The sequence below is a fragment of the Ictidomys tridecemlineatus genome, chromosome 6 (genome assembly GCF_052094955.1).
Source record: "Ictidomys tridecemlineatus isolate mIctTri1 chromosome 6, mIctTri1.hap1, whole genome shotgun sequence".
Lineage (NCBI taxonomy): Eukaryota > Metazoa > Chordata > Mammalia > Rodentia > Sciuridae > Ictidomys > Ictidomys tridecemlineatus.
Window position 1 is genome coordinate 29029329 of NC_135482.1, and position 27849 is coordinate 29057177.

The following is a 27849-nucleotide window of genomic DNA, read 5'->3' on the forward strand; positions in this document are numbered from 1 at the left end:
ACACAACATTGCTGATCATGTACCAGTCATCCAAACTGGGCTGTTTGGAAATGACATTAATCTATTCCTGGGGATTTGATAATTTTCTCTGTCTTCTCTTGCATTTCTTGGCATATAATAGCAATAATTTTGCATAAAATTCTCAGTAACAAAATGAAGCACACATTTATCTGTTTATTGGTAGTTTTGATTCTCAGAGACTTATAAAGCATTTGGTTGTTGCTTTGTAAGAAAAGATGAAATTTCTTTCCTACATGAATATTTGCTTTACTAACATTAAATTTATCCCATACATCTTTGCTCAGTTTTTATGCTTATAAAATAATCTTTAATTTAAATACTGAGTCACAATATAAATGATTTTAAAACAGAAATTAAACAACATATGCTGTGTCAATGATGTACATTAAGTCAACTGAAATGACATTAATGTGACTTTACACATTTGTAGACAATGACAGAATAACATGTCTGCCTTTTGGCCCATGATGATTGTAAGGGAGCATAAATTCTAGGTTAAAATGTAATGTGTGTGAGTGTGTGTGTGTGTGTGTGTGTGTGTGTGTGTGTGTGAGAGAGAGGGGGGGGGGAGTAGATGTATATGTGTATGTTAGAATTGGTGGAATGTAGTGGTACTTGAATTGTAAAATATAATTGACATGGGAAGTTCCTGACACATAGTAAACTTTCAGTAACTATTACTTAGAATTCTCATCTTTATGAGGGCACTATTTTAAGAAAATATGGAAAGAATGAAATGAGAAAACTTTCATTTCCTCCATTTTTCTCTAGCCCCAATCTTTCAGTTGTAATTACTCAGGCATCTTCCTATCTTTCTGTGCTTTCTACTCCCAGAAGGAAATAAAATGACATGTTCCAATTCCCTAAACATCCCCTTTCCCCAAGTCATTGATCAATAGCTCATATATATTTTTTTTCCCTAAGTCTCTGGGGATGGTTTCCAAAGTGTAATGGATTTTTATTATTTCTATCCCTTGAGTAGCTTTTAATTCAAGGTTGACTTTTGCCGTGTATTTTTTTTTCTTGTTCCCTTAATGATTTGGAAAGCTGAGGAGACATTATCACTTTGTCTTATCTCTTCCTTGTTTATTATTTGGCCTGCTTTTAAAACATGCTTTTTGGAGAACCCTTCCCAGAAAGTCATGGTTAGCTGATAAGTTGCCCCCTAAACTCAGGGTCTGATTTGTCTTTACAGTCATTAAACCATATGAGATCATTTAGGGAAAGGCTGAGGGTAGCGACATTCATGGTTATTATTTATCCCTGGCCTTTTTACATCTTCCCAGAATGACATGCTTCTTGACCATCTGCCTTATCAAACTAAGAAAGAAAACAGATGGTGTGGGAGCCAACAGATCAAAGGAAGGACTGGAGGAAGCCCTTCTCAGGAATCAGCTTGTTCTTTTGCAAGGGCTAATTGTAAACTGGAAATGACCTGGTGCTCTGCTGCACTGGAACCTCAGGCCAACATAGATGCTGTCAGTTTCCATCAGCCCCAGTTGATTAACAGTATCTTAAATCCTCAGATGAAATTGTTGCTGGGTCTTTTAGAGCAGGTGGTCTGTTCTGAACCACAAGCTGTGCAAATATCGAAAGGAGAGTATCCATTTGGGAGGGAAGGTGGGCAGCCAAAAAGACCTTGCTCCTGGAGATGGTACTTCTTACTTAACCTGGCTGAAGTATAATAAAGCTAATTATTCATATCTTTAAAATTATTGATTGTACTTTGAGATAATCTGTCTGAACTGTCCTTTTCAATCACTCAAAATACTCTAAGCAGCTTAATTCACTTGTTATTGGCACCTAGATTGGGATTTGTAGCAAGGTTGGTGACCAAATATTTGCCCCAAAGGTTGCTTAAACTCTAATTGATTTTTCCAGAAGTTTTGAAACGACCTGTCATGTTGATTTTAACCCTTACAAGCCAGATCCCTGCTCACTTGCTCAGATGAAAGCATGTTTGTTAGCATGTTAATATTTCATTTTATTCTCCGAGTTCTTATGAAAATGAACCTCGAATAATATAGCAGTCTATTCTCATTTAGAATGTCTAGAGTCCTTTACCTTTAAATTTTCTTTTTTTAGAATTACAAACATTCAAACATTTATGTGCCTTAATAAGTTTTATTCTCTGGCATAATTTAGATTAAAAAATGCTTGTGAGGAGAGTTAAGTCATTCCTTATGATTTGTGCCTGTGCATTGATCCTATCCTGTAAGTGCTTGTGTAAGATGACACATGCAGATAGTAGACAGGAGGAGGGAAGTGATGGGTACCAGCAAACAGCAGGCAGACCTCTGTGGAGGTGACCTCTATGGATGGTCACCCACCATGGGTCTTGGCATTTGAAAAGGATTAGAGGAGGCTGAATAAATATTCTTGGTCACAACACAAGCAAATGATTAAAAGTCAGATAATCTTTCTTGGTAAAAAGATGCTATAAGCTGCCGGGCATGGTGGTGCAGTCTTGTAATCCCAGCAGCTTGGGAGGCTGAGGCAGGGAGATGGTAAGTTCAAGGCCAGCCTAGTAACTTAGCAAGACCCTATTTCAAAATAAAAATAAATAAAAGGACTGGGGATGTGGCTCAGTTGTAAAGCACCCCGGGTTCAATTAAAAAAAAAAAAAGAACAAAAATGAATCTGCTGTAAGCAAAAATAATTCTCCCTAAAAGGATAGGAGTTTGGTATTAGGAATTCTCATTGGACTTAAGGAGATTTATTTTATTCTTTGTCAAATGAAATTAAAATTATGTATGAAAGAGTCTGAAGCTTCCTTGAAAATTTATCCTAATCACCTGACAATATAACCCTTTGACAGGGATGTATCTTAATGCACTTTCATTTGCAGAGAATATATTATATCTATATCTATATATCTACATCTATCTATATTTATCTATCCATCTATCTACCTATCTGTCTAACTCTATATATACATATCTTTGAGGCGATCTGATGTTGTTTGGAAAACTTAAAACCCATCTACCAAAAATAATTTTGACCACCCACTATGTGCTTGCTTTCCCAGTTGCTGAGATAATAGTATTAAAAGTGTGGTGGATTTCATCATTAGCCTTAATTCTTCAACTACTCCCATATCATACTCTTTGCTGGGTGACTTTGAAGTTTACAAGAACAAAGAGAGAAGTTGAGTGACCAACTGGTCTGTTTACCGAAGACTTTTCTGTTGTAACATGGAAATTGTTTGCATTCTGAGAAGATCATTGGTTTCCCAAAGTGAAGTATATTTCTATAACCTTTTACCTTGGGCTTGATCATGTGACATATTTGGTTAATAGAGTAAGGTAGAAATTGTAGAGTGTCAATTCTGAACCCTGCCCTTAGTAGACTTCACACGTTTGCACTGTCTGTGCTTCTCCTACCACCATAAGAAGAACATGCCGTGACTATCCCACTGGTCTAAGGAAAGTGTGAGTATATGGAAAAGAGCCAAACTCAGCAGAGTAGCCTGGCCAAGCCCAGTGCATGCCAGCTGTCTCCTAGCAAAGCTACAGCTACATGAGCAGTAATAATAGTCATTGTTTTGAACCACTGATTTCTGGCATCCATTATTAGACAGCATAAATAGCCTACATAAATACACTTTATTAGTACCAGGCACTGGGTAAAAAGTCTTACACCACCTCCTGCTACCATACCATGGAGTGGTAGTTATCATCACTATTTTATAATTGGGTAAATTGATATGGAGAAAGAGTCAATGCCTAAGTTAAGCAATGGAGCTGTTTTGAAAAAGCTATCAAGCAGTACAAGCTTATTATAAAATACTCAAGCTAATCAGAAAATCTAAATAAAAAAAGTAAAATGTCCCTTACCTTCCTACCTCCCCTCTTTTCATAGTCTTCCTCTGTGACACAATCACTGTTAACCTTTGGTGTGACTCCTTCCAGATAATTTTCCATGTTTTGTTTTTCAGCACAACTTTTCATTTCTCTTATTGTATACAATGTAGCATCACACCATATGTGCAGTCATACATGTACCTAGGTTAATGATGTCCATTTAATTCCACGATCTTTCCTGCTCCCATCCCCTCCCCTCTCTCCTCCCCTTTGCCCAATCACTGTTCCTCCATTTTCCTATGCCCCTGCCCCCAACACCCAATTATGGATCAGCATCCACTTATCAGAGAGAACATTCGACCTTTGGTTTTGGGGGATTGGCTTACTTCACTTAGCATGATATTCTCCAATTCCATCTGTTTACCTGCAAATGCCATAATTTTATTATCTTTTAATGCTGAGTAATATTCCATTGTGTATATATACCACGGTTTCTTTATCCATTCTAGTTCATGGAATAATTTGAGGAGTATTGGTATTAATTCTCCTTTGTAGGTTGTGTAGAACTCATGATGTGAATCTGTTTGGTCTCGGGCTTTTCTTGGTTGGTAGGCTTCTGATTGCATCTTCTGTTTCCTTGCTTGAAATTGATCTGTTTAAATTGTGTATGTCCTCTTGACTCAGTTTGGGTTGACCATATGCCTCTAGAAATTTGTTGGTGTCTTTGAGGTTTTCTACTTTACTGGAGTATAAATTTTCAAATTATGTATGATATATCAAAGTGCATAAATGCAAGCTACTGTCATACATAACTAATTAAAACAAAAAAAAAATTAAAAAGAAAACATTGACCACAAACAACTTCCAACCTCCCCAGGATTAATCACTATCTTGACTTATGTAACCCTAGTTTTGCCTAGTTTTGAATTTTTGTGGGTTTATATATTAATGAAATTACTTTTCAGCTTTTGCAGATACATTCCAGCTATTGTTCATAGTGATTTTGCCAGTTATTCTCAGGGGCAGCATGGGGACAGCCATCCCTATCTCCTCATCCAAAGTCTGCTGTTCTTCTCTCCTTGCATTGCAACAGATCTAACATGCATCTGCAGTACTTGTCTGTATGATCACTCTTTGGTCATCCCTTGGGATAAGGTTTATACCCAGTCTGCTTTTGTAAAAATGGGCCTGGGCAAGAGGTCTATTTAGATAAGAAACTCTGGAGACCTAACTGTCTGGACTATAGTCCTGGGAAAGAACAGGGATCTGTTCTGAGTGAGCATGCTCTTAGGCTGCATGGATTCTTTACTGCATGGGGTGAGGCAGGGCGAGAAAGACTGCTCCTGCCTCTGTCCGGGAACAGTGTTGTACTCATTTGCAATGAAGGAGAGTCTCAGTTCCACTTCTTCACCAAGAGTCAAAATTGTTAGTCATCTTTATTTTAGCCATTCTGCTGGGTGCACAGTGGTGTTTTATTGTATGTTGCCCTGATCATCATTGGGGTAGAACATTTTTCTTTTTTCTTTTTTCATTTGGACACACTGTCTTGTGGAGTATCAATTTTCCACAATTTTCTATGACTTTGCTGGTCACTGATATCATCCCTATTTTACAATGAGGTATCTGAAACACAAAGAAGAGAAATAATTTTGTGAAAAGCCATAAGTAGAAAGTAGCAACATCTAGGGTTTGAATCCATTGTCTCTAACTTTGTAAAACTCTCTCCTAGTACACTCAGATGATCAGACAAGAAACCCGAATTGGTGTTTGGCATCTGTTCTGAGTCACTGAAATGTAGCTTGGGATGATCCTTATGAGGGCAAAAAGTTACATTCAAGAGACCTAAGTGGAGACTTTTTTAGGTAAGATATATAATCAGGGAAGGGGCTATATTACAGAGACCACAGTCACAGAAAAGATAATATTAACTGAAAGAATAAAAATGACCACTGACTTGATTTATAATACATTTCTATTGAGCATCTAGTATATGCTGAGCACTGTGCTAAATTTCTATACATCATCTCTGATCTTCACAGAAACCCCATGAAGACAGTTTATAGGGGGAAAAAAACCATCAAACCTGACTTTTGAGAATGCTAATGGTACATACTAGCAAGAGGTGGAGCCAGGATCCCAAATTAGGCCTCACCCCAGCTCCAGGGATAATTTTCTTCTCTTCCACTTACCCTTTCCTTGTTGGAAAGTAAGACGACCTGCACCAATAATTCCACTTGGGATTCCATGAAATGGGGCTGGATGTGAAAACGAAGCTGCTCAGGCACATGGATCGTGAGGCATATGGCCAATGTTTGCCTTAAAGATAGGATCCCAAGGTAGAGCCAGGGAAAGCAATCACTGAGGCGTCTAAATGAAGTGTCTGCTGGAAGGAGCCCAAGCAGAGCGACAAAAACCAGGAGTCAGTGGAACAAACACCAAGGTCACCAGGACAAGTTTGGGAGAGTGGGTGGCAGTGAATCCAGGAGAGATTTTTCTGATTCTCAATATAGATAGGGGAGGACTTTTAGAGACATTCCAGAAAATCCTGCACGTGAAAAAGGCACTCTTTGGGGGGGGTGGTGGTATGGAGCCAGTTGGGGCCTACTGGTCCTTATTGGATCTTACAGACTAGAGGCTGGTGCGTGGCTCTGTTCCCTGTAGCCTACATCCAGGAAGCTGCTCCTTCGTGGCTTAGTCCCTTCTATTAAGGTACTGAGGCTGCGGTAACAAATCACCCTGAATGTGATGGCTTAAAACACCATATTTTATATTCTTGCAGTTCTGAAGTTTAGAAGTAAAAAAAAAAATGGGTTTTAAGAAGCTAAAAAAACAAGATGTTGATAGGGCTACCACTATGCCAGCCCCCACGAGGGGTAGGGGTCACATCTCCCTCTGCCAATGCCGCTTGTGATTGCATTTAGGGCCCAGCTGGATAACCCAGAATACTCTTCTCATTCAAAATCCTTAACCACACCTCTATATAAGGTAATATTCACAAGTTCCAGGATTGGGTCTTGGATATCTTTGGGGGGTCACTCTCAGGCTGTTACCCCCCCACCATTTGGACTTAATATTTAATGGCATATCTCCCGATTTTCTCTGTGCAGGCTTTTACTTGGAAATAAACTGGATAATTGCCTGATTCCCTGAAAATCAGACCAACCCTTCTAAAAATTTCTGTTCAGAAATTTCCGTCTTTGTGGTTTCCATAAACCACTTACCATTTCCTTCGGATGTATTAAAGTGTTCTAGGCAAGCACAAAGAACAGTTAACACTTACGTTTAAACCTCAGATATAAATTCTTTAGATGAGTCATAGGGTTTCCTACTGTGAAATCACCTTTCTCAGAAGCTTCCTTTTCTAGGAACCTGATATGCTTTCAGATTTTCTGCTTTGAAAAAAAAAAAAAAAATCTCTTCCTGCACCACTTCTCTCATGCACATTTTGCGAATCCCTGTCAGCAGTGACAGGAAGCTCACTTCCGTGCGAGGGCTGTCTGCCCTGGGACACCTGTTGTGCTAGTGGCGAACATGAGATGTCAGACATGTGCAGCCTCCTCGCAGGCTGCCAGGTGGACGGCTCAGCTGCTCCTCAGACTCGGGATCTTCATAGCTTTCTCCAGGGGCCCCGGGGTTCCCTCTCATTCTGCTTTTCATCTTTCACATCATTCACATTGTGAAAGGCTTTAGCATTAGGGTCCCAGGAGGGCATTTTGGTTCTGTAGCCATTTGTTGTCAATTCATTCAACATGTGTTTCTCAAGTGTCTGCTACGTACCTAGCATTCTGATGGGTGCTGAGGATTTAGGATAAGTGAAGGACAGATTCTGGCCTCGGGATATCAAGTTTAGTCAAGATGTGATAAATCTGCATATTAATCCTAAAATTAGTGGCAAGTGACAGAGACCAAATACACACTAATTAAACATCAATTGTGTAATGAAAAAGTCCAGGGATAGTGCTATGTATCTGTTAAGAGTCCAATCAGAGAAGGGTTTAACCAATTAAAAAGGTGTGCACGTGCACACACACACACACACACAAGCACAAAGGGATTTTTTTACGAGACTTTGACCTATGCAATTACAAAAGATGGTTGACTAGTCTTTATCAAACTGCTGTCTTGGTTTCCCAGGGAAGCTGGAGGCAAAGTGGGAAAGAGTGAAGAAATATTGGCACGCTTGAACATGAATTGGAACCCAGGAGAATGGGACTGGAACCTCTTACCACCTCCTGACTATGTTAACTCCTTTCTGCAGAAGGGAAACCGGCACTTTTTTTTTTTTTCATGAAGCTAAACTTACACCTTTCCAGGAGTTGATAAACTGAGGAAATCTGAGTCAAAGTGAAGTTGATGCAAACCTGGACGCCTCACCCAGACAAGTGAGCAGGTAACCAGCAAGGTGCTTACACTGCTGTGCTGCCTTCTGCCCCTGTGTGGCCCTTTCGTGGGTAAAAAGCAATACAGCTGTTTTCATCTCCACCTTCTAACTCTCATGCAAAATGTCTTGTTTTCCATTCTAACTAGAAATTTATAGCAGAGGGTATTCTGGGAGCTAGATTACCACTTAGCCAAGCCAGCACATTACACAGCCACCCATCCTGGCACGTGGAACAATAGGCCAAAGGTGTTCAATGTCCTTAGAAATCTCTCAACTTTGTTTTTACCTTTTTGACTTCTTTCTCAAAGTACCTCTTTTCTCAGTTCTGCTTTATAAGCCTAGTGGCAGAAGAGTCTCTCTCAAAAGTTTTAACCAGTCCTGGACTGACATTGACTCTGAATCACCCAGAGGGATGCTGCAGTCTCCTTGGGGAGTCCTAGGTGGCTTCTCCTGAAATCAGGGGACAGGGCCAGCCTCATTCTAAATACATACTTTGGGAACCCATGAGAGGTAGCTCCTCATGGGAGAACAAAGGTGTTGGCAGCACAAGAGTGAATCAAGCCAAGAATAAAAGCCTCCTAATAAAGATAGGAAACGTGGGGAACGATGTTGCCTCAGGACATGGTTGTGTTGAATAGGAAAACAGCTGGCAGCAGAGAGTGATTACTAGGCTGCTATCTGGAGGCCCTTCCTGTCTGCTTTTATTGGCTCTTGTATTTGCCAGCCATGTGTCCTTGGGCAAGTTGCTTAAGCTCCTTGGAGCTAAATTACCCCATTAGACAAGGGGAAAAGTTAACCTAAATCCACTCATTCATCCCGAGAGCAATAACTGAATGCTCACCACATTCCACACCCTGTGATAAAGGAGAAGCCCTTAAGGTGCTTGGCATATGGTGAGGAAGATGGAGGGGTAAATTTACCACACATGGAGCAGATCAGATCCTTATAGGCCCAGAGGCCTCCCTCTGTAGCCAAGTGGGTTTCTCAGAGAAGGGCATTTAAAGGGAACCCTTGAAAGAACAAGCAGGATTTTCCTGAGAGAGAGGTCAGGATGTGAATTTTATCGGTAAGCATGGTAGATACAGAGTGCAGAGTTGTAAATGAGCAAGTCCAGAGGCAAACATCCAAGGCCACGTGCTGGCACCTGTGCAGAGCTGGCAGAAGCTAAGCTGTCTGGGGAGGATCCAAGCAAGAAAGGTATTGCACACCATGCTACAGTGCGTGGTCTTCATCTCATAGGGGTTGAGATACAGCAGGACCCTTTTGAGCGCAGGCATCTCGTGAGTGATATTTAAGAAACGAAGCCTCAAGGAGGGAGAAAGAGGTAAGAACAGAACACGGGATGAGCTAAGAAATCCTTTACCGTATGAAAGTAACAGAAGTTGCGCACCTGGGCAGAGGCATAGGTGGTGATATTTTTCTGAAGTTAAGGGCTATTGGGGGTGGGACTTATTAGGACACAGTAATTCTCCAGCTGTGAGGAGGGATTGGAAGAAAGGCAAACGCCAACTCCTGTGCTCACGACTAGGAGGAAGAAGAGATGGGATGGCTACCACTGAGAAGGGAAAAACCGGAGGAAGCACACCTGGAGAGAGGGGGATGCTGAGTGTAGTTTGGGGCCTGTTGAAGTAAAATAGCCTTTAGGATGCTCAGGTGAAAAACTCAATGAGAGCCAAAGCTTCTAACTCCGAGTCCCCCATTTTAGGGCTGGGTTCATTTTAGTTAGGAAACTTTGCTTATGTCCTTTTCTTGTCCACTTTCCATGATATAAAGACGTGTCATGAGGACCCAGGACTTGAGAAGTGGTTGGCAGAGTGATCACTGTGTCTCTTTTAACATCTTATTCCCAGTCTTTAATGGGAAGGAAGAGTCAGGCACAGAAGGCACTAAAATAACCATGTGTTTCCTCATTTCCCTTCAGTTTCTATCACAGAAAAAAGTCATCGAGAAAGAAAGGCTTTTGAACAGTTCTTCATAAAATGATTTATTTCTCAGTATTTGAAATAGTCTCTGTGAAGAATTATTTTTTGATGTTTTTTTTTCTTCAAAATGACTTTAAGTAATATTACCATTCTTCATTATAAGAATGCAGTGAACACTCCAAAATATTGGAACTTTATAATAAAACACAATCTGTATCTCATTTCTAATTAATATTTTTAAGGATACTTTTACTGGGCTGGGGTTGTGTCTCGGCAGTAGAGTGTGTGCCTAGCACATGCGAGGCCCTGGGTTTGATCCTCGGCACCGCATAAAAATAAATAAAATAAAGATATTGTGTCCAACTACAACTAAAAAATGATTATTAAAAAAGAATATCTTTTACTTCTATGATGCTGTATCTATCTATAGATAGAATAGGTTTGTGCTGAACTGCAGAAGTTCCTTGACTGTATTTTAGATGACCGTGGATGGATTTTTCCAGCATCTCAGTGGCTCTGTGCTCAGAGCCACTCGGTTGGGGGCACTCGGTTCCCATTAATTTAGATTTCATGGGAACGCTACAAAGAAGGCAGATTTGAACATAATTGCAATTTCTTTCAGGAGGGTTCACTGCGGTCAAGGGTCATCTTCTCTTTTGTCTCCAACAGAAGTCCGGAAAACTAAGTCCAGCCTTCACATTCATGAAAGTTTTCTTTAGGGGCCTGAGAAGCGAAGGAACCACTACAAATTAATTTATTCATATAGTGAAGGGGGCATTTTGCTTCCCTCTTAACTCTTTCTTAAGTTGGATTTTTATTAGTTTGATTAAAGCCAAGATTTAGTGACTTCTGACTGATTGAAGTGTGGATTCCATCTATCTGCAAAGAGGAACAGAAAGCAGTCACGAAACTGACATGATACCCTGACGAGATGCCTATGTATGCACTTATTTCAGGAACTGCATTTAAATACAATATTTCCATTAGGAACTGAAAATATTCTTCCAATAAACTGTATCAAGTAGGCATTATTACTTGCATTTGACAAACGACAAAACTGAGATTCAAGAAAGTAAACCCACTTGTTATAAGCCACTTCTGCTGAAAATCAAGTTTGCTTTTATCTAAAGCCTGTGTTCTTCCCTCTTTTAAATACCCTGCATATTTTATTCTAGGTATACACATTGTGTCTTATTGGTGACAGCACAAGTTGGAAATAGCATTGGATTATGAGTTAAAAGTGAGGAGCTGGCCACGTGTGGTGGTGCAAGCCTGCAATCCCAGCAGCTCAGGAGGCTGAGGCAGGAGGATTACAAGTTCAAAACCAGCCTGAGCAAAAGTGAGGCACTAAGCAACTTAGTGAGACCCTGTCCATAAACAGAAACACAAAATTTGGCTGGGGATGTGGCTCAGTAGTTGTGTGCCTCTGAGTTTAATCCCCAGTACCCACCCCCCCCCCAAAAGAAATGAGGAGCACTTCTTCTATTCACTAAAATGACTTAACTGATATGAAATAGGAAATTTTGCATCTATAAAATAAAGGTAACAGTATCTGCATCTACTTCTTCTGCCTAAATATGTCAGTATGAGGGTCAGATGCAATAATATTAGTGACAGGTTCAGTGTCATAAAAAAAAAAAAAAGACAGAAGATGAGATTTGACATCCATTACTTTCCAGCTTTAACCTTGAACAAGGAACTTTATAACCTGGCCTGTATTCTCATCTAATAAGTGTGAGTCTGCCTATCTTACATGCTAAATATCCTATTCAAATGAAATATGTAATTGTTAGTAAGATTTTAAAAACCACTTATATAAATGGTTTGCAAGGTGTTATTCCTCTAGGCAGAATTTGTACAAGGGAACAGAGTCTTAAGTAAAAAAATTGTTCAAAATGCATATTAGCTTTCTACTGCTGCTGGAACAAATTATCCTAAGGTAGTGGTTTACACAACAGAAATTTATTAACTTATAGTTTCAGTATTCTAGAAATTCAATATGGGTTTCACTGGGCTAAAGTCAAGGCATGGGCGGGCATCAGTGGGACTGTGTTTCTCCTGGAGGTTCTAGGGACAAGTCTATTTACCTTTTGCAACTTCTAGACGCCACTCACATTTATAGGCTCATGATACACCTCCTCCCCCTTCAGAGTCAGATACTGTTTTATCTCCCTCTTTTTTGGTTGTTCAGTGTCTCTGACCACTGGGAAAGGCTTTCCAATTTTGGCCCTTGTGGATAATCCAGGATTCTCACCTTATCTCTAGGTTCATAAACTTCATCACATCTGCAGTCCTTTTTCCACATCAGTAATATAGTCAGAAGTCTGGGAATTAGAGGGGGTTATTATTCTGCCTTTCACCATGTGTGACATAATAAAGCGATTATTACTGAGTTACTAAAAATTATAACGATGATGAGTTAGTTTTTTTTCTTTTTGCTAAATTACTCATCATTTGATCCATAACTGGAATTTGATCTAGCATTAAGTCCTCATCACATTTAATCTGCCACAGAAATGATTTTCATGAGACGCTCACCTTATTAATCCATCATCTCAGTAATTTAGTTATTAACTGATTTTCAAAAGAGATTTCTCGGCTGCAGGAAGGAGATTCTCACAAGGGCTGGCAGGTGCATCAACAGTAGGAAAGAAGATCAATCTCTAAAAAAGGAAAATCTTGGGAAGCACATATGTGATGTGGAATACAAACCAAGGAATTGAGGGCTATCCTGAGCGGTAGGACTAAAGGTGGCCATCATGTTATTCAGCAGGGGCAGGGAGAATTTTTTTACTTTAATATGTAGTATAAAACAGAAATTATGGTTTATCTCCAAGTAGGATCAATCATGTGATTTATACAGGTGCCAAGATGTTGTAGGCAAGGATGATAAAAGCTGAAGTCAGTGGGTAACAGTATCAGCCTCTGCATTGTTCCTCAAAATAGTCCTGGCAGGGAAATTGACAAAAAGGTCAGTTCAATACAAACTGGTTTCCTTAAGATGCTGTAGGTGATCGACTTTTGAGCTTTTTCGTTTGTTATAAATTGGATCATAGACGTTTATGTAATATGTGTCTCCTCGTCACAAAAAGTGTTCCCCACTCACTCAGTTCAATATATCCTGTTTTAGCATCCAAAGCTTTCCCTTCAGGCTTGCTCTCCCACATTTGGTCTTCTTTATTGCGGAGCAAGAGTCCCTGTGAGCATCTTGGATTGTCACTTAGCAGGGGAAGTGAATGTGAATGTGAGAAATGAATGTGAGCCACACTACAAGACGAGTCATCCTTGTATTTCTTGTATGACAAGTGGGCTCTTATTCCTTGTATATCCTAAACTTTGTTTCTCACTATTTTTTTTTTTTGTACTGAGGATTTAACCCCAGAGAGTTTAATCAATGAGCCACATCCCCAGCCCTTTTATATTTTATTTAGAGACTGGTTCTCTCTAAGTTGCTTAGGGCCTCGCTAAATTGCTGAGGTTGACCTTGAATTTGTAATCCTCCTGCTTCCACCTCCTGAGTTCCTGGGGTTTCAGTTGTGTGCCCCACACTCAGATTCCCCTAATTCTCTTAAAGTTGGTCCTTCATCTTCTCTTTCTCTTCTTTACTGGATCATTCCATTTTTTTTTTTTAAATCCCTGAAAGAATGCCTCTTAGAAGAGAAACTTCAACTGGCACTGAGGTTAATAGCTTATTTTAATTGATAGTGGTTAACGTAAGCTAAAAGCAGAATTGTTATGTTTTGGATATGGAATGTTCCCCAAAAGTTCATTGCTTCTCAATGCAGCCATGTCCATGTGTAGAGGTCAGGATTTGGGGAAGTGACTGGACTCTGAGGATTCTGACCTCATCAGGGGATTCATCCATTGAGAGCTTCACAGCTGAATGCATCATTGAGAGGTGGCAGAAATGTGGGAGGTAGAACCTGGTTGGAGGGAGTAGGTCCTTGGGAGCATGCCCTTGGAGATTAAATCATCCCCAGTTCTTTTCTTTCTTTCTGTGCTTTCTGGTTGCCATAAGTGAGCAGCTTACCTTTGCCATACCCTTCCGCCATGATGCTCTGCTTGCCTAAGGCCCAAATCAATGGAGCCAGCAAACTGAAACCTCTGAAATTATGAGCCAAAACAAATCTTTCTTTAAGTTGTTTTCTAAGGTGTTTTGGTCACAGAGATGAAATTGACAAGAATAATTTCAGTATTTAAAAATATCAAGCTCCATGTCAAACTTTAGTGGGTCCTTGTGGCTTGGAGGAGAACATTTCATATATTCTTCACATAAACATTCCAAACAGAAAGAAAACTATGTAACCCTATGGAGATGGAGGGGCAGGGTTCTGAAAATGCAGTCCCTCGGGTAGATGCAGCAGGTGAAGCTTTTGATTGTTCATATTTTAACTTAAAAGTTTACATCCATTTTTTCATTTGCCTCCTTAATGTATTACTATTTAAGAATGTCAAGATATTTTAAAATTATTTCTATTTTATACTTCTCATTTTCTGATCTCTCCAATCTCTGAGTATAATTCAATCCAAGAAAATATCTCATGCTAATTCCATGGTATCCTGTTATCCCTTTAACTTGGTGCTCACCTCCAGCTTAAAATGCCCAGGTCAGGCCTACAAAATCCAAGTTCAAAATCATGTCATTAAAGAATGCCCAATAATCAAGCAAGTATTCCAAATTCAACATCTGTTTAAAGTTTGTGGTGGGTGAGTAGATGGCTGTTATATAACTTTCTACACTTAATTAGTTGGAAATGTTTCATATTTATAAAATGCAAATAAAATGAAATTTAAAGCAAGGTCCACACAGACTAAATTCTACCTTGGAACCAAACACATCTCTTTTTTTAAATATATTTCTTAATTTGTTCTATTTAGTTATATGTAACAAGAGAATGCATTTGACACATCATATATAAATGGAGTATAACTTCTTGTTCCTCTGGTTGTACATGATGTAGAGTTACACAGATCATATAATCATATAAGCATATAACGTAATAATGTGTAATTCATTCTACTATCATTCCTACCTCATACCCCTTTTCCTCCTTTCACTCCACTCTGTCTAATCCAACAAATCTCTATTTTTGTCCCCTTATTGTGTATTAGCATCTCCATATCAGAGAAAACTTTGACCATTTGGTTCTTTGGGATTGACTTATTTCGCTTAGCATAATATTTTCCAGTTCCATCCATTTACAGGCAAATGCCATAATTCATTCTTCTTGAAAGCTCATTAATATTCCATTGTGTATATATACCACACCAACTCATTTCTTAATGAGGAATAAGAACAACTAACATGTTTTTTTATAGGGGATGAAACTTAAATTGAGTCTCATGAAAAGGATGGGACTCAGACAAGCCAAAAGAAAAAAGAAATAAATAAATTTCATGCTAAGGAGTGAAATAAGATTTGTAATCAGAAATTACTTATTCTGTTCTGGAAACTTTGAGAGAAGGATAAAGAGATGAGTTTGGATTCCAAGGTAGAATTTAGAACAGTGTAGACCCGACTTTAAATTTTATTTTATTTGTATTTTTATAAATGTGAAATATTTTCAAATAATTAAGAAGTGCAGAAAGTTATATAACAGCCACCTATGTACCCACTACGGAGAAAGAGATTGGTCTCAACTCTGAATGCAGTGTGAGCAGTGGGAATTTATCACTAGGGAGCAGGGTGAGGGGTCCATGGATGGAAAAATCACTGGCAGGAAAAATCACTGGCAGGAATCATGGAGGGAAGAGAAGGTTCTGGCTCAACTGACCTAGAAAGATTCCTGTTGAAGGAAGGCCAGAGTAATCAGACATCACCTAGGGGATGGGGAAGATAGGGGTTGGTGAGAAACAAGAAAGTAAACTGGTGGGACTAGGAGATGTTTAAAAAACCGGATTATAGTTTGTCCAAGCAGATCATTCATGTCAATGTGATCAGGTGCAAGGAACTTGGTTTTCTCTAGCACTGGGAGCTGTGTCTCACTCTCATGTTGTTCTGTCATTCCTGGAATGTGGGTAGGATGCTGCTCTCAGATACAGAGACATCTGTCTACCCTTTGTTCCAAGTTGCAGCTTGAAGCTCTTCTCTGTTGGCCTGAAGCTGGAAGCTGGTCTGAGGTGCAGAGGAGCCAAAGGTCCCAGATGCTCCAGGGGGTGACCACAGTGAGTCCTGTTTGAGCCAATCGTTTCCTTTTCCACATGTCTGAAGTATCTACCACCTGGACGATTTCTGATTCCCCATCTGCCTATTGTGGTTGTCTTTTCCATGATGCACCTTTTTTCTCTTCTGTTAGCTGGTAGTGCCAGAGTAGTCACTTAAAGAGCATTTAGAACCGGATGCTGTGATGCATGCCTTTAGCCTGTGGCTAGCACAGGCTTCATAAATGAAGGTTCGGCTACGTGAGAAATCCAAAAGGGAGTTTGAATTAAAGAGACAGGCTCTAATTACCTTTAAACCAGCTCCAGGATGGCTTCTCCTACCTCCAGCCTCAAGCTACCTATTAGAGTAGCGAGGCTTACTGAAAAGGCAAGAGAGAGAGAGAGAGAGAGAGAGAGAGAGAGAGAGAGAGAGAGAGAGAGGGAGAGAGAGAACATGCCAGGGAGTGAACTTTTATTGGGGAACAAAAAATTCTGGGGAAAATCCCAGAATGAAGATTAAGGAGAGCAGTGTCTCAATGTCAGGTGCGATGATTGGGTCTTCAGGGGTTGTGGCCAGACACGCCTCCACACAGACAAGCCCTTGGATCTGAGAAGGGTGGGGAAAGCTCTGGACACAAAGATGTGTCTAAGCGCCTCTTGCCCAGCCAGGGAGGTAACTCGAGAATCATATTCGAGGATGGCCTCCCACACATGCCTGTAATCCCAGCAACTCTGGAGAGGGAGGCAAGAGGACTGCAAATTCCAGACCAGCTTGAGCAATGTAGTGAGATCCTGTTTCCAAAAAGGAAAAGAAAAGATAAAAGGAAGTGGTGATGGTTGGTTACATGAGCAAACCTGTCTTCCCAGGTGAGTCACTGGATGAAATCATGAAAACAGACTTTGCCAAGAGAGCATATTTCTCTATTCTCGATGTCACATATCCATGTGATTCGTTGACACATTCATTCATTAGCAAATGTTTTTGAGTGTCCAGCATGGCCAGGTACTATTCTTAGTCGAAATGAAGCAGTGTGCAAAACTGAAGGTGATGGGGATGATGATGAAGAACCCGCCCCCCTCCGGGTGTGGTTATAAGTACCTCCCATTTGGCTGTGCCTTTCCTGGGACACCACCTGTGAATCCAGGCATATGAAGAGTTGCCAGTGGCAGAGTTCTAAGCCATTAGTTCATTGGACATACCGAGGTTAGATGCATTAAGGCTGCTGACTGAACACGAGGAACAAGAGCTACCCTTTGCCTCTCAGGCATGTGGGGAGTTAGAAACTCATGCCCTTAGGAGATGGTCCAGGGCTGAGAAGATGGACAACATTCCATATCTGACATAGATTTGAATTCTGGAGTAGAGCCAGTAAAACTGTGCCAACATCCTAAAGAGAGGAAGTCTATGATAAAGAAAAATCAAAATGTAAAAATCACACCAAAAGATACAAAACAAAAAGTAACTCTGTTTTTTTTTTTTTATCTCTAGTAACAGAATAATCCAATGTGAAATAGTTCCTTCTAAAGGAGAGGTTACACTATCAAGTTTACTTAAATAGTGTTTTTCTCATTGATAAAAGTAATATATTTTTTTGGAAACATTAGAAAGTTACTAAAAGATAGTTAATAAAGGAGGCTGAGTTAAGACATATAAATTAGTTAGAAATAGATTAAATGAGAGACCCTGCCTTATTTCTTCTGGCAACTTCTTATTAGGTGCAGGTTCATACTTTATTTTTCTATGCATAAGCTATTTTATGCTTTCTTTGTTTTACTAAACTTGGGAAAGAATGCCAAACCAATTACTCTTTCTAAAGTATATAAAACACATGCCAGGATGTGCATATTTTTCACTTTTTAAAAATTTTTATATGTTTATTTTTAAATTATATATGTTTTAAAATTTTAAATTTATCTATCTTTTTATAGAAAAGTTGAAAAACACAAAAATGAAGTTAAAGTTATCTATAATCCCACTACTGCTGATATGCTAGCATTTACTTTGGTGCATTTATTTACAGATTGTATGTATGTATATGCATAGATATCCTATCCATGCCAACATATATGTGAAGAATTACAACTACATGGAAAATGTTTATGATGTGATATAAGCAGAAAAGAGAAGAGTGGAAACCTTTTCCCGATCTCTGATCTCTTTAAAATTTTTTACAATCATGTTTTTAATAAATTCATGATAGTTCATCATTTTGATGTGAGCTGGTAAACTTTTTCAGAAAAAAATGGGAGCTGCTCTTAATAAATTCAGAAAATTCTGCTATGAAATGAAAACAGCTTGTCTGCTTATTCTTTCTCCTCATCGTGATCTCATATTTTTTTCAAGCATTTTCCAACATCCAGAACATATAGTAGGAAACCTAAAGCCTGCAAAGCTTTAGAACTAGATATGATTTGATATTTTAACAGTCAGTACCCAGAATAGTAACATCAATATTCTCAAAGGAAAATTAGGGAAATGTCAAGAGTTGAAAACTTCCTACATATAGTTTGAACATCAAAAATTAAAACAGCTACCGTAATGTTTCTCTCCCAGTATTTGCTACAATAGGAGACACATTTCTTTTACAATGACATCTTAGAGTCATGATTAAATATCTCCTTGGTCCTGAACTCTGGGCTTCCCCAAGGCCAACACATGGATCAAAGTGGCTACAGAAAGATACCTGCGGGAAGATTTAAAACAATACTAAATCCTGGGTCCTGCTTCAGTACATGTGGAGTGGACTGGAAATCTGTATTTTACAAGCTTTCCCAAGTGTTCTGATAAATAACCTGGTTTGAGAACCACTGCCTTGGGAGAGATGGTGTAATCCAATTATTTTCTGGCAGCCTGAAGGGAAGAGGTGAAGGTGGATTTGATTTATTGTGTGAAACCTAAACTCCCCAGAGAGCCTCTCCCTAGAAGGCATTAAAAAAAAATCTATTTCAATATAGTTATTTCCCTGGAGAGTTTTGATTGTCATTCTAAAGCCATGGCAAAGATTTGATGAACTTTTCAGGTCACTTCCAACCACTCCATTTTATAAAACTGTGCTTAGTTCTGTAAATGTTGCAATGATCTTTAGAAAAAATTTTCCCTCTAGAAAAGAGTGCATTTACTTCACACCCATTAAGCTAAGCAATCATGACATGTTCACACCCCTGAGCACATTTTGTTCCTGATAGAAAATGAGACATTCAGCTTATTGTGGGCACATAAAGACACTGGAGATTTTATTATGGCTTTCATTTCTCAAAAAAAATCTATATTAAACATAAACTAATATTTATTTCCTTCATTTTGTCTGTAATTTGCTTTGTAAAGAATATGTAATAATTTTTTCCAATTTTACACAAGAAATAACTTTGTAAAGATGCCTCATTCTAATATGATCTTATGTTCCTCCCTTTCAATCTCTTCATATTAATTCACTTAATAAAAATCATTTTAATCAAATCAAAAATCATTTTAATAAAAATCATTTTAATGTGTTCTACAAATGCAATCCACTCATCTCATATTTCCAGCCTGTATAATATCCTCATTAGAGGAATTACTGTAGTAGTAGTAGACTTTGATATTTTTTGTCTATAAACCTCTTTTGACCACTGCAAGATCTGCTTTTTGTCCACAATAAGTGGTCCTGGTAAGTCTGTCAATCACTATGCCTGCTCCTTTGTTCTCCATTGTAAGAGCCCAACCTTCTTATAGCAATGATTGGCCTACTAGTTAGTATGAGATCTAAAAAAGATGAATCAGATGTAGAGTGGAAGAATTATCCTCCTTCTCTACCCTCCTAAACTTGACAGCTGGAAGAAGTTGACTCTAGTTTTTTCAGCAGCTGATCTGAGTTTGTTTGTGTAAGAATGTGAATATTTAGAGACTGGTAGAGAAGAGGGATGGAGAAAGATATCTAACATATTCTGGTTCTCATCATGTTGACCACCAACCTTCCGGCAATGTGAAATTTCTATATTTGTTCTGTGAGTTATTTTAAAATGGATCCGCAGGCAAATTGCATTTCAGACAAAATAAATAAATAAGTAAATAAATAAAGTCCTCACCAATACAATGATTTTTCTCCATTTTCCAGATGAGTAAATTAAGGCTCAGAAAGGTTAAGTACCTTGACCCAGCTAGTTAGTAAATCACACTTGAGTTCATATCCCAACAGTAAAGCCTGTGTTCTTTAAACCATGTTCCCATTCTTCAGCATCTACTGAAGAAATCTGGCACTTGGAAAAGTATCGTGTAAGAACTGGATCAAATGTGTCTATCTTAGAATAATGTCATGCCAAAGAGAGAGTCGTCGGGGTTGATTTTGATCCAAATTTATCGGGTTTTTGCAGAAATTACAAGGTGCTAAAGTGTCAAAAGTAAAAAAAAAAAAATCTACTATGTACCTAAAACAAAATTATAATTTAAATTTTATATTAGCCAAAGACACACTGTTTAAAATAGTACCTCAGAATTTGAAATGAGTTTTGTTAAATTATGGGTAATAGTAAATAACGGACACAACTCCACCATAATGTACACATCTGTGTGTCAACAGAGATGTCCTGTTGCAAGTTAAAATGTTTGAATGGCAGACCTTTATAGACAGGGACCTGTCTATGTATGTATGTTATATTTTTCAAATAAAGAGTAAAGTCCCTTTGCTATCTAGTGTCAGATCAAAGTCTGTCTCTTCAGGGCCCTCTTATAGCTGGGAATGGTCTTTATTTCCTGCTTCTATTCCTAATCTACTCCTAATCCACTTGTCTTTCTTTGACAGAATGCTTCCAGTGAAGAATCTGAAGGACATGATTTTTAAAATGTATCTATTTAAGGAGGCATTAAAAGAAATAAAATTGAATACAGGAGAAAAGCAAACTGTATAACATGCCTGAATAAATGTGCTATACTTAAATGTTTGGATTTTATTTTTGTTTTAGTAAATATACTTAAACTTTTTTTTTAAAGATGTAATAGTTGATGTGTAAAGAACACAGAAACATTTAGATAAGATAAATATAGAGAAAGAAAATGAATATCTGTGAATCCAGTACTAGATTCAGCTGTGGACTGAAGGACTAGAACTTTCATCAGTTCTTGTAACAATTCTCCCCAAACCTATCCCTACGCTGCCTTCCTCAGAGGTATTACTCTCCTGAATTTTATGTGCATCATTTCCTTAATTTTTTAATTTAGTAATTAAGTTTTTTTCAGTGTATGTTTCCCTAATGTACACAATATAGAGCATGGTTTTGCTTGTTTTTGCGAGTTATAACATTTATTATCATCCTATCTGTGGTCTTCCTTGACTTGCTGATTTTATTTCAAATTATGTTTCTAAAATGCATCCATAACCTTTTGTGTAGCTCCGGTTCATTCATTTTTAGGCTCTATAATAATACTCAATCTGTAACTGTTTTATAATTTATATAAGTCACTTTCCTTTCATTGAACATTTGAGGGAGGTTTTTCAAAATTTTGCTGATGCAAATGATATGGTGATACATGCTCTTATTCATGTCCAAGATTTTTTGGGGGGTGCTAGGATACCCATGGTGGAACTGTTTGGTTTAGGATATAGAATATTTAACTTGACATGAAGATGTTCAAATGTTTTCCATATTTCTGTGATTACTAATACAGGTGAATGCCTTTCCAAGTGTGCATTTATCATTCATGATTCCTGTTTTTATGAAATACTTAAGTATGACTTTTTCTTTTGAGTTGTCTTTTTTTTATTGACTTGCAGATGTTTTTAAAATACATTCCAGATTCTATTCCCTTAAGGATTCTATATGTTATAAATATCTCCTTCAAGTTTATGACATTTCCTTTTTATTTTCTTCCTGGTGCTTTTAAAAATCAATATTTTAAATTTTAATATAGTCAAATGTCTCAATCTTTTCTCTTAATAAGCCATGCCTTTTTTTTTGGTCTCAGCCTGAGTATAATCTTTCATATCTTGTAAATGTTTTTATTTTTATTTCTTGTATTTCAATCTTTAATTCATCTGAAATTTGCTTTTATACATGGTGTGAACTGGGGAACCAACTTTTTTTTTCATTGATTTTATTTCTTTAAATACATGACAGCAGAATGTATTACAATTCTTATTACACATAGAGAGCACAATTTTTCATATCTTTGTATAAAGTATATGGGGAACCAACCTTTTATATTTTCCCCTTTGAACTACCCAATTGTCCACCATCATTTAATTGATAGCATTCTCTTTCCCAGCCATCTGTATTTTCACTCTGTCTTTCATGGGTTCCTCTCTGTTTTGTTGGTCAATAAATGTAACTTCGTGTCTATATCATACAATGTCAATTATTCTATTTTCACAAAAAGCCTGCATAACTGGTTGGACAAATGCTATTATCTTTTTTAAATTTAGGAACATTTTGGCTATTCTTGGGCTTTTAAATTTCCATATAAGTTATTCAGCAAAAAGTTTTCAATTTCCTAAAAAAATATATATATATATACAGGTAGCATTTGCTTTTTAAAAGGGCCAATGCAGCTTCATTTATGTAGCTTTCAAACTCCATTATCCAAGATCAAGGTCCTTCTGCCAGAGTTAAACGCCTGTCTCTGCTAGATTGCTGTGCACCATCCCAAAGTGTGATACAGCAATTTTGGAGGTCCCAATGCCTGTTGCTCTTGTTCCCATGAAACACTGCTCCAGAAGGTCATATGTATGTGCTGCTCAGCCATGTGCCTGCTTGCACAGGTTCTGGTAAATATGCCACAATGAGTTCATTTACTTTCTCAGGGATGGACATGCAGGTTCCCTCTAGTTTTGAGCTGCCACAAACCACATTGCTGTCTTTGTGTATGTGAGCTTATGGACCTGCATGAAAATGTATTTGAATGAGATGGCTGGTTCCTAGTTTAACTAGATATTTTATCTGCTTAAATATTATCAAACTTATCAGTTGCACCAATTGATACTTTCACATGCTGCTCAATGTACTGCCCATATTCCTTTACCTATTCACGTACATAGATATAACATCTTGGAAATTATAATTTTGCTTACATGTAGCCATTTTTCATCTTATATAATTCCTAAATGTTGTTCAATGAGCATGTGTTCTTTTTTACAATCATAATCATAAAATAAGTTCTTCAAAAACCATTTCCCCTGACACACATGTGCAGTGTGTGTATCCCACCCCAGTGCCACCAACTTTACTAGAAATAATTTCTCAACCCTGGTCTCCCTACACTATGAAAAGAGCCTTACATTCAGGGGTAATGTACACAAGGTGCTTCTTTGTCCCATCAGGCCTCTCTCCTCCTGCCTTGTGTCCCCTCTGTATGTATAAGCACCCCATCCTCAAATCAGGTGAGATCTTGTCCGATTTATAAAATTCTATAACTAACTCATTCTAAAACAGAATGAGTTAGTTTGATGAATATATGTCTGGGGCAGGAAGAAGAGGTTTTTTTTTTTTCCCAGATGGTGAAAATTACTAAGTATTACTTAGTAAAACACTAACTTGAGATGTGAACTAGCGAACCCCCCTCTGACAGAACCCTGAAGACCTCCCTAGCTAGTTCACAAGGCAGAGGATGAACAAAGTTTATCTGCCTGAGCACCTCATCGACTACTGCAGTTCCAGTCTTGTCTCCATTCTGCCATCTTGTGGCCTTTCCTGTTGCTGCATTCAGCGTTCTAATTGTCACAAGTACCTTCAGAAATAGGTACAATATTATTATCAACAATTTGCAGAAGAGAGAATTGAGATGCAGACAGATGAAGGAACTTGCTCAAGGACACACAGTCATCTCCTGAAGGGGTATGGATTAGAATCCAGGTCCATCTGCTTATAAAACTGGTGCTTTTTTCCCTATCCTTGCTGTTTCAGTAGCACATAGCTACTATTTTCACACGTGACTTCGGTTCTGTTACTGCTTCATATTCACTTCATTACTGGATTGAAAATAATTTCTAAAGGGAACTAAGAAGCATTAGCCAAAAATTTTAACTAAATAGAAGAGTTTAAAAACACGTGTTTGTTCTCTTTTCATTGATGGAAATTCCCGTCCTTTGGGTGCGGTGATCAATTTCTGTGACAGCCGAAACCAGAGCGCCATCTGCTGGCTGAAAAGCTCGTTGAATAAGGGAGAATTTGAAAACTGTATGATCCCTATCACTTTCCCCCACAAGAAAATTCCCAGCAGTAACTTCAGACCAAATGTGAGGGGAAAGTAGGAGATAATAGTATTAGCCCTGATTTTAAAAAAAATCAGCTTGAAATTAAATTCATTTTCCATAAAATTAACCATTTTAAAGTAAGCAGATCACTGTAACTACCACATACCTCTATGGAGTTCCAAGGATCATTTCATCCCTCCAACAGTAAAATCCATTATTCATTAAACAATTTTCTTGCTATCCCATTTCCTACAGTCTTGAACACTGCCAATCTGAAATCTATCTCTATAGAGTTATCTCTTCTGGATATTTTATATAAATGGGATCATGGAGAATGTGTGATGGTGTTTAGAGCTTCCTTCACTTTGCATGATGCTTTGTAGATTCATCCACATCACAGCATATATAAGAACTTCTTTTATTTTTATTGGTGAATAACATTACATTATGTATACATACACACACACACACACACACACACACACACACACACACACACGACTGGTTTATTCACTCATGCATCAGTGGATATCTGGGCAATTTCCATCCAGAATTGTGAATCCTACTCTTGTGAACATGAGTATACCTGTACTACTTGCCTGAATACCTGTTTTCAATTCCTGAGAAAATATATAGGAATGAAATTGCATTAGCCCTGATCAAAAACTGAAGATGTGGATAAAAAAATCTGAAAATGTAAAATAAAAACATTATTTCAATGGCAGGGGAAAATAAGTAATAGATCTAAAGAAGGAACATTTTTTAAAAATTCTTTTATTTTTCAGAGACTTTGTCCACCATAGTAGTTAATAAATATGTGGACCTCAGACTGCTTATCTTTACAATAAGGAGAATATGACTTACTTCATACATTTGTACTAAAGCTTTAATTGGAAAACAGTGCTTTGTACAGTGATAGCAATTGTCTAAACCTCAACAAATGTCAATCTCTTGTTTCTTTATTCTTGTAAAGGAAATGGGTTTTGTTTACCAGAGATTTCAGAAGAATTGAATGCAGTTCCACAACTAAAACATTCTCTGAGGAAGGAAATTGAGTTGAATGGAGTGTTGATCTATGTGGTTGCTTATATACTGGTAATGTATATTTTACCCCCTCTGGCTCTCTGCCCTGATGAGTATGGTGTTCAGTTTTTTCCTCTAGGAAGACAACTGAGACTATTTTCTGTCTGGGGAGTTCCACATCACAATGAAGATGATCTCAGAATCACCTGTAAAATGTTTGACAGAAACTATTAAAAAGCCACAAATAGTTTTTCTCTTTCCTAAAGCATACAAGAGTCCTTCTTTTGAAAAAGTAATGTTATGTAAAAAAAAAAAATGCAAAATCATATCCAATGTGTTTTAGCTTTCAGTTCCTGTGAATTCTTGCTCTGTTGAAAGGTAACTTTGTCATGTAGTAAGAATCCCAATTTGAGAAAATTTTAGTTATAAATTATGGGAGGAAATTTTTATCTGTGACTGACTTGATTTGGTGAGCACACTTGTTTCCACAATAAAATTAATGTTAGGATTTCATAAAAATTTGTCTTGTGTATAATTCTTTCTTTGTGTGTTTATGTTTTAAAGATCTCTTAGTGGCAAATGAAAGGGTTAAGCCAATCTTAGAAAGAAAGAGATATTAACAAAAGACTAATACAGAATAATCAAGCCAGTCACAGTGGTACATACCTATAATCCCAGCTATTTGGAAGAGTGAGGCAAGAGGATCACAAGTTCAAGTCCAGCTTGGGAAACTTAGAAAAAAACCTGTCTCAAAAAAATAAAAAATAAAAAAAATAAAAAGGATTGGGGATGTAGCTCAGTGGCAGAAGGTCTCTGGGTTCAATGCTCCCATAGCACCAAATAATGATTAAATACAATTTACTGTGTTTTTCTAGAGGAGTAGAATGAGAGATAGATGTGAGCCCCTGAGAACACACCCTGCTATGTACCTGGACATATATGCTACACCCTGAATACTAACCACAATGTATTGCACATTTTATGGATGACAGTCATTATATTCTCTAGTTAGGAGACCACCTTATCAAGTGAATTATCCCTAATTAACAGATGAGAAGACTGGGGCTTAGAGACATTAACTAACATGCCCCAATTTTGTAATTCTTTGATGGAAGAGATGGAGTTTCTAGGTCTTTTTGAACTTTTAGCCAATGTTTTCTAGGGAGAAGGAAACTGCTTACTACTTTTCCTTCTGGTTGGGTAAAAAAGAGCTCTTATGGTTGTCATCTCTACCTATTCTCGTTGAAAAATTCTTCGGGAGAATCCTATAGGTAGAGAGCACATTTGATGTCATCTAGTTTACTTCTCTTGTGCAATTCAAGGTTTTCATGTAAAAGAGGTTGCCATTCACTTTCAGACGGCCAGAACTGGGAATTTACTACTTTGTAAAGAAAACTATCAAATATTTGCAACTACAAATGTGAGGAAATACCATGCAACTTTTGACCAATTGTTAGGTGTCCTCTTTCCTCTCAAAAGCTTATGTATAAAACAACGCAAGAAACTTTAGAAGTGAAATGATTGTGTTATAAGAACCTTACCCTAATCAGTGCATTAATCCATCTGAATGGATTAACTGGGTGGTAACTGTAGACATGTAGGATGAGGATAGAAGAGGTAGGTCATGAAAGGCTTGCCCTTGGGTTTGTTAGTTTGTCCTTGGTAAGCAAAGCTCTCTCTCTCTCTGCTTTCTGGTGCCATGTTCTGAGTTGCTTTCTGCTACCACACTCTTCCTTCATGATGTTCTGCCTTTCCTTGGGCCCAGAGCAATGGAGTTGGCTGTGTATGGGCTGTGACCTCTGAAACCATGAGCTTCAAATAAACTTTTCCTTCTCTAAAATTGTTCTTGATGGGTCCTTTGGGTCACAGTGGCAAAAAAAGCTGACTAAAACACCAGTTTTGCCTAGGAAAGCTTCAAAATTATATGTTAGTTATTTCATTCATTAAAATGTTCTTCTGTTTGTTCATTCATTCAAAAATGTTAATTATGCAGCCTCAGTATTATTCAGCTTTGAAATTACAGTTCTAGATAGTCATGAATGCACGATTTTTTTTTTCTAGAAACTCCATTGCTTTTAGTTCATACTAAATTTGTTAGGTGATTGAAACTAACTCTCTCTCTCTTTTCCTAGTAACTATTGCTTGGTCTGACATCTTCTTCAACCTGCATCGGAAGCATTGAATGGTTTAGTTTTGACTCTTCTTTTGAATTTATCCTCCCTCAAGAAATCACTCTAATTTTTTGGCATCTACAAATATCGGTCAATATGACTTCTATGTTTCTATTTGCATATTCATGAAAATTATTAAATTGAAGAGGCCAAGTTCAGAATGCTGAAATTCTGTGCTAGAAATATCCCATGTTTTGAGAACTGATATATTAATATGGGGGCAGG

General features: G+C 37.9%; 1 long non-coding RNA gene across 1 annotated transcript in view; it reads left to right on the plus strand.

Moving 5' to 3' along the window:
- LOC144378581 (uncharacterized) overlaps positions 1 to 18476 on the plus strand; it is a 39269-nt gene extending 20793 nt beyond the window's left edge. The window contains exons 4-6 of the long non-coding RNA XR_013440407.1: positions 5554 to 5686; positions 7959 to 8214; positions 16197 to 18476. This is a non-coding gene — a long non-coding RNA (uncharacterized LOC144378581). The remainder of the gene's footprint in view (positions 1 to 5553; positions 5687 to 7958; positions 8215 to 16196) is intronic.
- Positions 18477 to 27849: the final 9373 nt, after the last annotated feature.